The sequence below is a fragment of the Misgurnus anguillicaudatus genome, chromosome 3, assembly GCF_027580225.2.
Source record: "Misgurnus anguillicaudatus chromosome 3, ASM2758022v2, whole genome shotgun sequence".
Lineage (NCBI taxonomy): Eukaryota > Metazoa > Chordata > Actinopteri > Cypriniformes > Cobitidae > Misgurnus > Misgurnus anguillicaudatus.
In genome coordinates this window covers 6690634-6702144 of record NC_073339.2, presented here as the reverse complement: position 1 = coordinate 6702144, position 11511 = coordinate 6690634, and the positions used below count along the sequence as shown (strand labels likewise).

The window sequence follows — 11511 nt, the reverse complement described above, 5'->3', positions numbered from 1 at the left end:
TTTGATAAATGTGTATTAACCAATGAAATGAAGGTTGCATACAGAATAACCTAATGGGGGGATGGCAGCTCAACCTTGAAGAACAGAATCTCCTGCGCTTGTTCTTTGTGTGTGTGTATTCTTCCCTAACAGATGGTTTTTTAATAATGATTAAAGTGTTTGCTTAGAAGTAGTATTGCAGTAAAAGATTTAATATGTGTTTATCTATCTAAAGAAATTAATGTGTGCCTTATTCATATAACCAATTGTACGAATAATGAAATGTTGTCATGATATTGAAATGTGTTTTACATAATAATCACTTTTATCTTACAGCTTATGTTTTTTATGAATAAATGAATGTTTTATTAATGATTTGTTTTTAAGAAAGCATTATTATATTCTATGTGAAGTCAATCATATGTGAAGTGGAGGAGTACTGGGGAGGAAGTTACGGGCTGCATGGCTCTCAGGGATGAGCGGAGAACAGTTTGTTTTTTCTTTGTCTGTGTGTGTCTATCTTCTCCTGCAGGCTAAAACTGGGTGTGGTGATGGAGTCAGATGTACGAGGGGAACGGCCTTTGTGGGTGGAGATTCTAAGAAGAAAGATCGACGTCATATATTTTATAAATATGCGTGTTATTTTTTGAGCTGGTTGTTCATTGCTTGAGATGACCCAGCGCGCTGTAAAACTTTTTCATATCTGATCAATAAATAACTTAATTTTAATACCGTGGCTTTCCTCTAATTATGAACATGCAATGGACGCCTTAAAGTCCAACACAGACCAACAGGTGGGCCCAAAATGTTATTACATATTTATTTGTAAATATCCCATTAACCTGAAATAACCTCGACAAACTATATATTGTTGGAAAGCTCAGGGAATGTAGTTTTCATATTTCAAGGCCATTTGATGATAGAATTTGTAAAGGGACAGATATTTTGTTAAATGTCACTCACCCCATAGGAATACATATAAATGATTATATATTTATAACACTAATACCCTATAATCTTAAAATAATCTTGACAAACTATATATTGTTGGAAAGCTCTAGGAATGTAGTTTTCATATTCCAAAGCCATTTGATGATGGAAATTTAGTAGGGACAGTCATTTTGTTATTTGTCACTGACCCTGTAGGAGTCCACATGAATTCATATATATTCATAATTCTAATATTCTTCAAAATTAATATATGAATCTTCAAAAATCTTGACAAACTATATATCGTTGGAAAGCTCTAAGAATGTAGTTTTCATATTTCAAAACCTTTTTGCATTAAACACAATGCAGAGACAGTAATTTATTAACTTGTGACAAGATATTGCAACTAACCGTTGACACCTAGTGGCTTTGGTTGGTAAAACCACTAAAAGTGTGACAGAAACTTCATTTTTTGTTATTTTCACCTAAAATTTGGTTCAGAACTATTGAGACTTGTGTCTTTATTGGTGTGGTGTTTTGAGAGTAAAACATTAAAATTTTTATATACATTTGATTAGAGAGTATATACTTTATTGCATTATTTTTATTATTTAAAATAAATTTAAACGGGTATAACTTTTTTGTCATTTAATATTTACAACTGTAAAACAACATCAGTGTAAAACTATAAATTGTCTTCTTTAAAAAGAGACCAAGATTTTGCTTCTAAACCAAAGAATGCCAGAGTTATAGTAATTTTAACATGCAGATCACCTTTTCACCCCCCCCCACTCAAAAGGGGCGGTGACAGTTATAGGGTTAAAGCATAGGTTAAAGTATATCAGCTGGGGGTGGCCTTTAGGAATAGAGCCAATCAGATCAATAGATTGCAGGTTCACCAGTTTCAACCAATCAGAAGCTCGGAACACGCCACAGGAACACGAAAAGTAGAAGTGAAAGTAAACTTGTGTGCAAGCCATCGCCGTAAAAAAAAAACAAGAAAAAAAACTTGTGATCAAGGCTGGCGTCGCCATCTTAGTATAGCGATTAATATGCCCACAAAAACTTGTTTAACTGATTTTAACGTTTTAAAAGCGTGCGCAAACATGTAACTTGCGCGTGGTTCAAGACAGGATAACTCATTTTAACGTGAGTGTAAACCGAAACTGTAATGGCGAGACACGTATCTGATGATCTCTTTACATGTTGTTAGCTGTTCCTGCTGGTACATATCTGTTTTTGTCTCATTCTTATTGCTCTTTAAATGTTTGTTTATTCCAGATGGTAGGTCAGAGTATATCTGGTACAGGTTTCCACATTCATCGCGATTCAGTGGGTGTTTCCGTCTCCTCGTACTGATTTAAATTAACACCTGAGGTATGAATATTTGTGTATAAAGTCATGCAATCACTAAAGTTAAAACCAAAATGTAAAATGTTTAGTTTAGATAACAGCCTGTATTTTACGAGGCTGAATCTAGCTTCTTATTCGCAGCTTCTTATTGACGCTTTTCGTTCCACCTTAAAAGACGCGACCCTTCCGCGTTTGCAGTTTCTTTTTCACGCACAGCTTAGGGACCGTAGCGCAATATCTCTTATTCGTGCTGTTTTGAGCGATCATGTTTCTTTTGTTTCTGTGAGAGTAATATACATTTGAAAATAAACAGAATAACAGAGTTATGAAAGAAAACGGATAGTCAGAATGTAAAGATACACTAAATATGTTGTAAATTTACATTGTTAAACGTGTCATCTTTGGATTGCATTAATGGATCATCTTAATATATATGTCTTTGTGATGTTTGTGTGGGTGCTTGCGTGTGTGTGTGTGGATGTGCGTCTGTGTGTGTGTGTGTGTGTGTGTGTGTGTGCGCGCGGGCGTGCTTGCGAGTATGCGTGCACACACCCGCGTGCATTTGTGTGTGTGTGTGTGAGCAAGGGCGTAGGTTTGATTCTGGCATTGGTGGGGACATAAATAAAATGGTCGCATTGCAAAAACTGTTTATTACCGTTTACTTGAAATAAACAACAGACAACTCAGTGACATCTGACTCGCCACCCCCGGTGCCATCCCAAATTTAATGTACTATAATAAACAATTCGTTATGTCCTAGAGCCTAATAAATAGTAACTGTTAAAGTCTTTGTCAAAAAAAAGAAAATCACTACATATATTTATTCATATTTACTGTATAACAATGAAGAATATGCAATTAATATTTAATTCTTAATTTAATTTTGCCAAAAAAATCCCAGTGTTGAAGTTGGTATGTATATCATGCTGTTTCCTGAACAACGTTTATTAACGTTTCTGTAGTACACATTAAATCTTCTTTTCATTAACAGACAGTTAATCAGTGTGAAAAAATAGTTTAAGTTTAAATGTAACCTTACATTATGTCTACATCTGTGCAAGTAATGACCACAGTGCAGTAATGTAAAGTGTTCAGCAATCATGACATGAATTCATGTTTTTACCATGTTGAGGTTATTTTCTTTCATGGATTAAGGACCCCCTAAATAACCTTGCCACCCCATTAATATAAGGTTGACAAAAGTTTGCAACTCCTCAGGTTAACATGGGATTGTCGTGTATTGGTGAAAACACTGTCCTTGTGCATGAAACAGTTACAGTGGGTATAATAATACTTTCTTCCTCACTTACCTGTAGCCCGAATAATCACACGCGTCTTGTTGAGTGAATTTTGGCGCGTTGTACAAAGTGAAACCATCCTATCACACGTAGCGAGTAAAGGCATAAAGTGATGGGAGTTAGAGCGGCGGGACTCAAGAAATGCTAATCCAATCATATTAGCAATGTGAGTTAGAGAGGCGGGACTAAAGAAATGCAAAGCCAATCATATTAGCGATGTGAGTTACGGAGGCGGGCATTGCAGAGAACGAAAGCTGTTAACCGTTTGTGTACCACATAGAGCGTCATTTTTACAGAACGGGATTCCGAAAGATTTCTAATCTCATTTAAATGATTCCTGAAAAAATAGAAAAATAGAAAAATAGAAAACACAAGAATAATACGGACATCAGTGGTTATATATAAATACAGATTAATTGTTTGGTCAAAATTATTGCTAGGGACAATTCAGTCTTTCCTGAATATTGCTAGGGACATGTCCCTAGCGTCCCACCCAAAATCTACGCCCATGTGTGTGAGCACGCGGGTGTGTGTGTGTGTGTGTGTGTGTGTGAGAGAGAGAGAGAGAGAAAGAAAGAGAGAGAGAGAGAGAGAGAGAGAGAGAGAGAGAGAGAGTGCGCGAGGGTGTGTATGTGTGTGGGGCCGCGCGGGCCGTGTGTGTGTGGGTGTGTGTGTGTGTGTGTGTGTGTGTGTGTGTGTGTGTGTGTGCGGGCGTGTGTGTGTGTGTGTGTGTGTGTGTGTGTGCGCGGGTGCGTGCTTGCTAATGCTTGTTTGTTTGAAGTTTGCAGATGACTCTAGAAATGATGAATCTATACATACAGAAGCTTAGAGAGCCTGTTGCTTCAAACATACAGTACTTATAGATATTTGTAAATAACTCTCTCACTTGCTTCTTATCTATATTATTTGTTTTAATTTCTAATTTTACATTAAATGTTGCTATTTGCTGTTTTATCTATATACTGTTTGTCTGTAAGTACCAAACTAAAATACATTTCTTGTGCAAGTGTGCACAATTGGCAAATAAAGCTTATTTTGATTCTGGTTCTGATACTTATTGTAGCTGTTTATACTTTACAAGACGTAATGACACAACATCAAACTCAATGTGCATTTATTATACAAATTATTTCTTATTACATAGCACTCTCAAATTACTTTAAAGACGAATTGCATTGTCAGCTCAGTTGTTGGCACTATATCTGAGCTGCTTTCTGGGGTGCGTTTAAACTTTCACTGCAGGGTCACACCCAGTGCTGCTGTCTATCCTCGTGAAAAAATCTGATTTATTTACAGGAACATTTTAAAGTTATGGTCCCATAAACTTGGCATTTTTGACAATACAGTTACAGACACTGCATTTTAACCATATTTGAGGTGCAATATCTCAGTTGCCCTCTGGGGTGCGTTCAACACTTCAATGCAGGGTCACACCCAGTCCAAACGTCTATCACCATGCCAAAAATCAGACTTATTTACAGCAGCTTTTTAAAGTTATGGTCACATAAACTTGGTAATCTTGACAACACAGTTAATAGACACCGCATTTTAAACCATATTTGAGCTGCTATATCCCAGTTGCCCTTTGGGGTGTGTTTAATATTTCAATGCAGGGTCACACTCAGTGCCCCTTTCTATCACCATGCCAAACATCAGACTTATTTACAGCAGCATTTTAAAGTTATGGTCCCATAATCTTGGCATTTTTCACAATACAGTAACAGACACTGCATTTTAACCAAATTTATGGTGCTATATCTCAGTTGCCCTCTGGGGTGTGTTTAATATTTCAATGCAGGGTCACACTGAGTCCAAACGTCTATCACCATGCCAAAAATCAGACTTATTTACAGCAGCTTTTTAAAGTTATGGTCACATAAACTTGGTAATTTTGACAATACAGTTAATAGACATTGCATTTTAAACCATATTTGAGCTGCTATATCCCAGTTGCCCTCTGGGGTGCGTTTAATATTTCAATGCAGGGTCACACTCAGTGCCCCTTTCTATCACCATGCCAAACATCAGACTTATTTACAGCAGCATTTTAAAGTTATGGTCCCATAATCTTGGCATTTTTCACAATACAGTAACAGACACTGCATTTTAACCAAATTTATGGTGCTATATCTCAGTTGCCCTCTGGGGTGCGTTTAATATTTCAATGCAGGGTCACACTCAGCCTGCCTATCACCATACCAAAAATCAGACTTATTTATAGCAGCATTTTAAAGTTATGGTCCCATAAACTTGGGCATTTTTGACAAGACAGTTAAAGTAATTGCACTTTAATCAAATTTGAGGTACTATATCCCAGTTGCCCTTTGGGGTGCGTTTAATATTTCAATGCAGGGTCACACTCAGTGCCCCTTTCTATCACCATGCCAAACATCAGACTTATTTACAGCAGCATTTTAAAGTTATGGTCTCATAATCTTGGCATTTTTGACAATACAGTTACAGACACTGCATTTTAACCATATTTGTGGTGCTATATCTCAGTTGTCCTCTGGGGTGCGTTTAATATTTCAATGCAGGGTCACAGTCAGTTCTCCTGTCTATCACCATGCAAAAAGTCATACCTATTTACTGCAGCATTTTAAAGTTATGGTGCCATAAACTTGGCATTTTTTACAATACAGTTACAGGCACGGCATTTTAACCAAATTTGAGGTGCAATATCTCAGTTGGCCTCTGGGGTGCGTTTAATATTTCAATGCAGCGTCACACTCAGTGCTCCTGCCTATCACCATACAAAAAAAATCAGACTTATTTACAGCAGCATTTTAAAGTTATGGTCCCATAAACTTGCCATTTTTGACTAGACAGTTACAGACACTGCATTTTAACCAAATTTGAGGTGCTATATCTCAGTTGGCCTCTGGGGTGCGTTTAATATCTCAATGCATGGTCGCATTCAGTGCTCCTGTCAATCACCATGCCAAACATCAGACTTATTTACAGCAGCATTTTAAAGTTATGGTCCCATAAACTTGCCATTTTTGACAAGACAGTTACAGACACTGCATTTTAACCATATTTGAGGTGCAATATCTCAGTTGGCCTCTGGGGTGCGTTTAATATCTCAATGCAGGGTCACACTCAGTGCTCCTGCCTATCACCATAGGAAAAATCAGACTTATTTACTGCAGCATTTTAAAGTTATGGTCCCATAAACTTGGCATTTTTGACAATACAGTTACAGACACTGCATTTTAACCATATTTGAGGTGCAATATCTCAGTTGGCCTCTGGGGTGCGTTTAATATCTCAATGCAGGGTCACACTCAGTGCCGCGCGGGCCGTGTGTGTGTGTGTGTGTGTGTGTGTGTGTGTGTGTGTGTGTGTGTGTGTGTGTGTGTGTGTGTGTGTGTGTGTGTGCGCGGGTGTGTGCGCGGGTGCGTGCTTGCTAATGCTTGTTTGTTTGAAGTTTGCAGATGACTCTAGAAATGATGAATCTATACATACAGAAGCTTAGAGAGCCTGTTGCTTCAAACATACAGTACTTATAGATATTTGTAAATAACTCTCTCACTTGCTTCTTATCTATATTATTTGTTTTAATTTCTAATTTTACATTAAATGTTGCTATTTGCTGTTTTATCTATATACTGTTTGTCTGTAAGTACCAAACTAAAATACATTTCTTGTGCAAGTGTGCACAATTGGCAAATAAAGCTTATTTTGATTCTGGTTCTGATACTTATTGTAGCTGTTTATACTTTACAAGACGTAATGACACAACATCAAACTCAATGTGCATTTATTATACAAATTATTTCTTATTACATAGCACTCTCAAATTACTTTAAAGACAGTTACAGGCACGGCATTTTAACCAAATTTGAGATGCAATATCTCAGTTGGCCTCTGGGGTGCGTTTAATGTTTCAATGCAGCGTCACACTCAGTGCTCCTGCCTATCACCATACAAATAAAATCAGACTTATTTACAGCAGCATTTTAAAGTTATGGGGCCATAAACTTGGCATTTTTTACAGTGCAGTTGCGGACACTGCATTTTGGCCGAATTTGAGGTGCAGTATCTCGGTTGACCTCTGGGGTGCGTTTAATATCTCAAAGCAGCGTCACACTCAGTGCTCCTGCCTATCACCATAGCAAAAATCAGAATAATTTACAGCAGCATTTTAAAGTTATGGTGCCATAAACTTGGCATTTTTTAAAATACGGTTACAGACACTGCATTTTAACCAAATTTGAGGTGCATTATCTCAGTTGGCCTCTGGGGTGCATTTAATATCTCAATGCAGGGTCACACTCAGTGCTCCTGCCTATCACCATAGCAAAGATCAGAATAATTTACAGCAGCATTTTAAAGTTATGGTGCCATAAACTTGGCATTTTTTACAATACAGTTACAGACACTGCATTTTAACCAAATTTGAGGTGCAATATCTCAGTTGGCCTCTGGGGTGCGTTTAATATTTCAATGCAGCGTCACACTCAGTGCTCCTGCCTATCACCATACAAAAAAAATCAGACTTATTTACAGCAGCATTTTAAAGTTATGGTCCCATAAACTTGCCATTTTTGACTAGACAGTTAAAGTAATTACAGTTTAACCAAATTTGAGGTGCTATACTCAGTTGCCCTCTGGGGTGCGTTTAATATTTCAATGCACAGTCACACTCAGTACTCCTACCTATCAGCATACCAAAAATCAGACTCATTTACAACAGCATTTTAAAGTTATGGTCCCATAATCTTGGCATTTTTGACTAGACAGTTACAGACACTGCATTTTAACCAAATTTGAGGTGCTATATCTCAGTTGGCCTCTGGGGTGCGTTTAACATCTCACTGCAGTGTCACACTCAGTGCTCCTGCCTATCACCATACCAAAAATCAGACTTATTTACAGCAGCTTTTTAAAGTTATGGTCCCATAAACTTGCCATTTTTTACAATACAGTTACAGACACTGCATTTTAACCATAATTGAGGTGCAATATCTGAGTTGTCCTCTGGGGTGCGTTTAATATCTCAATGCAGCCTCACACTCAGTGCTCCTGCCTATCACCATACCAAAAATCAGAATAATTTACAGCAGCATTTTAAAGTTATGGTCCCATAAACTTGGCATTTTTGAAAATACAGTTACAGACACTGCATTTTAACCAAATTTGAGGTGCAATATCTCAGTTGGCCTCTGGGGTGCGTTTAATAACTCAATGCAGGGTCACACTCAGTGCTCCTGCCTATCAACATAGCAAAAATCAGACTTATTTACAGCAGCATTTTAAAGTTATGGTCCCATAAACTTGCCATTGTGACAAGACAGTTACAGACACTGCATTTTAACCAAATTAGAGGTGCAATATCTCAGTTGGCCTCTGGGGTGCGTTTAATATATCAATGCAGAGTCACACTCAGTGCTCCTGTCTATCACCATGCCAAACATCAGACTTATTTACAGCAGCATTTTAAAGTTATGGTCACATAAACTTGGCATTTTTTGACAATACATTTACAGGCATTGCATTTTAACCAAATTTGAGGTGCTATATCTCAGTTGTCCTCTGGGGTGCGTTTAATATTTCAATGCAAGTTTATGGGACCATAAATTTCAAATGCTTTTGTAAATTATTCTGATTTTTGGCATGGTGATAGACAGGAGCACTGACTGTGACCCTGCATTAAAATATTAAACGCACCCCAGAGGACAACTGAGATATAGCACCACAAATATGGTTAAAATGCACTGTCTGTAACTGTATTGTCAAAAAATGGCAAGTTTATGTGACCATAACTTTAAAATGCTGCAGTAAATAGGGCTGTTTTTTGGGGTGGTGATAGACAGGGGGACTTAGTGTGAGGCTGCATTGAAATATTAAACGTACCCCAGAGGGCAACTGAGATATAGCAGCTCAAAAATGGTAAATGTGCAATGTCTATTAACTGTATTGTCAAACAATGGCAAGTTTATGGGACCATAACTTTAAAATGCTGCTGTAAATAAGTCTGATGTTTGGCATGGTGATCGACAGGAGCACTGAGTGTGACCCTGCATTGAAATATTAAACGCACCCCAGAGGTCAACTGGGATATAGCACCTCAATTTAGGTTAAAATGCAGTGTTTGTAACTATTGTCAAAAATTCTAAGTTTATAGGACCATAACATTAAAATGCTGCTGTAAATAAGTCTGATGTTTGGCATGGTGATAGACAGGGGCACTGACTGTGACCCTTTAGTCTAATATTATACGCACCCAAGAGGACAACTGAGATATAGCACCTCAAATATGGTTAAAATGCAATGTCCGTACCTGTATTGTCAAAAATGGCAAGTTTATGGGACCATAACTTTAAGATTTTTCATGAGGATAGACAAGAGCACTGAGTGTGACCCTTCAGTGAAAGTTTAAACGCACCGCAAAAATCAGCTCAGATATAGTGCCTAGAACTGAGCTGACTTTGCACTGAGTCTTTAAAATAAATCGAGAGTGCTATGTCATAAGCAATAATTTGTATAATGAATGGACATTAAAAATTGAGTTTTTGTTGTGTCACAACGTCCTGCAAAGTACAAACAGCCACAACAAGCATCAGAACCAGAATCAAAACTAGCTCCACTGGCCAACCGTGCACACATGCACAAGAAATTCACCCCAGTTTCGTACTTACAGACATACAGCAAACTTAAATGGCAAAAAAGCAAAATTTCATGTAAAATTGAAAATTTAAACAAATAATATAGATAAGAAGCAAGTGAGAGAGTTATTTACAGATATCTAACATACAGATATCTATTTACAGAAGTTCTGTCTATAAAACTGCATATAATGTACATTATACAAAATGTATTTACAGAGTTACCCTGTTAAACCCTATGGGATATTGTAATATTCAATATTTTTAAACAGCAAGGTCTGAGGAAATGTGCTACTGTAACTGCTTAAGGTGAAGATGTCTTGTGGGAAAAATTTTCTGGCACAGCAAATTTGAGAATGGTGAGAGGGAGTGATAGGGGCTCTTTAGGAAATCTACTCTCATTTCCACAGTTTGAAGCAGCCAGCCTCACTTCTGTAGTAGATTCATCATTTCTAGAGTCATCTGCAAACATCAAACAAACACACACACACACACACACACACACACACACGCAAGCAAGCAAGCACACACGCACCCGTGCGCACACACACACACACACACACACACACACACACACACTCACTCACAAGCACGCACACACACACACACACACACACACACACACACACACACACACAAGCACGCCCTGCGCGCGCTCACACACACACACCCACGCAAACATCACAAAGACATACATATTGGGATCATTCATTAATGCAATACAAAGATGACATGTTTAACAATTTAATTTTACATTAACATATTTAGTGTATCTTTACATTCTGACACTATATTTTCTTTCATAACTCTGTTATTCTGTTTATTTTCAAATGTATATTACTCTCAAAGTAACAAAATAAACATAATCACTCAAAACAGCACGAATAAGAGATAATGCGCTACGGTCCCTAAGCTGTGCGTGAAAAAGAAACTGCAAACGCGGAAGGGTCGCGTCTTTTAAGGTGGAACGAAAAGCGTCAATAAGAAGCTGCGAATAAGAAGCTAGATTCAGCCTCGTCTGTATTTTGCGTTCTGAAAATCTGTAAACATCCACAATATCCATCTAAATCAGTAGAAATGTATTTTCTGTTGTAATTGCATCAATAATTAAAGTTATTATAAATGCTGGTAAAGAGAGATGGTCATTTTCCCCCAACTAAATAGGAGGAAGTTTTTATTTCAATTTAAAATAGTCCACTGCTGTTTGTGACTGTAAAAACCCAACTATTTTTTTACTGTGTGTGATTAACTGTTTACTACATAAAATTATCCTACATTATGTAAAGAACATTCTGTGAAAACATATAACCTTGATTTCTTAAATATTTAGTGTCAAAGAT

At 37.3% G+C, this 11511-nt stretch overlaps 1 protein-coding gene across 3 annotated transcripts in view; it reads left to right on the top strand.

The window, feature by feature from the left end:
- The first annotated feature begins 1881 nt into the window (after positions 1–1881).
- LOC129444012 (NACHT, LRR and PYD domains-containing protein 3) overlaps positions 1882–11511 on the top strand; it is a 34451-nt gene continuing 24821 nt past the window's right edge. The window contains exons 1-2 of one of the 3 annotated variants that reach the window (XM_073860279.1): positions 1882–2058; positions 2198–2286. The gene's annotated coding sequence lies outside the window, so the exon portion shown is untranslated. Of the gene's footprint in view, positions 2078–2190; positions 2287–11511 lie in introns of all 3 variants that reach the window. The other 2 variants (XM_073860283.1, XM_073860277.1) reach the window with 2 other exon arrangements.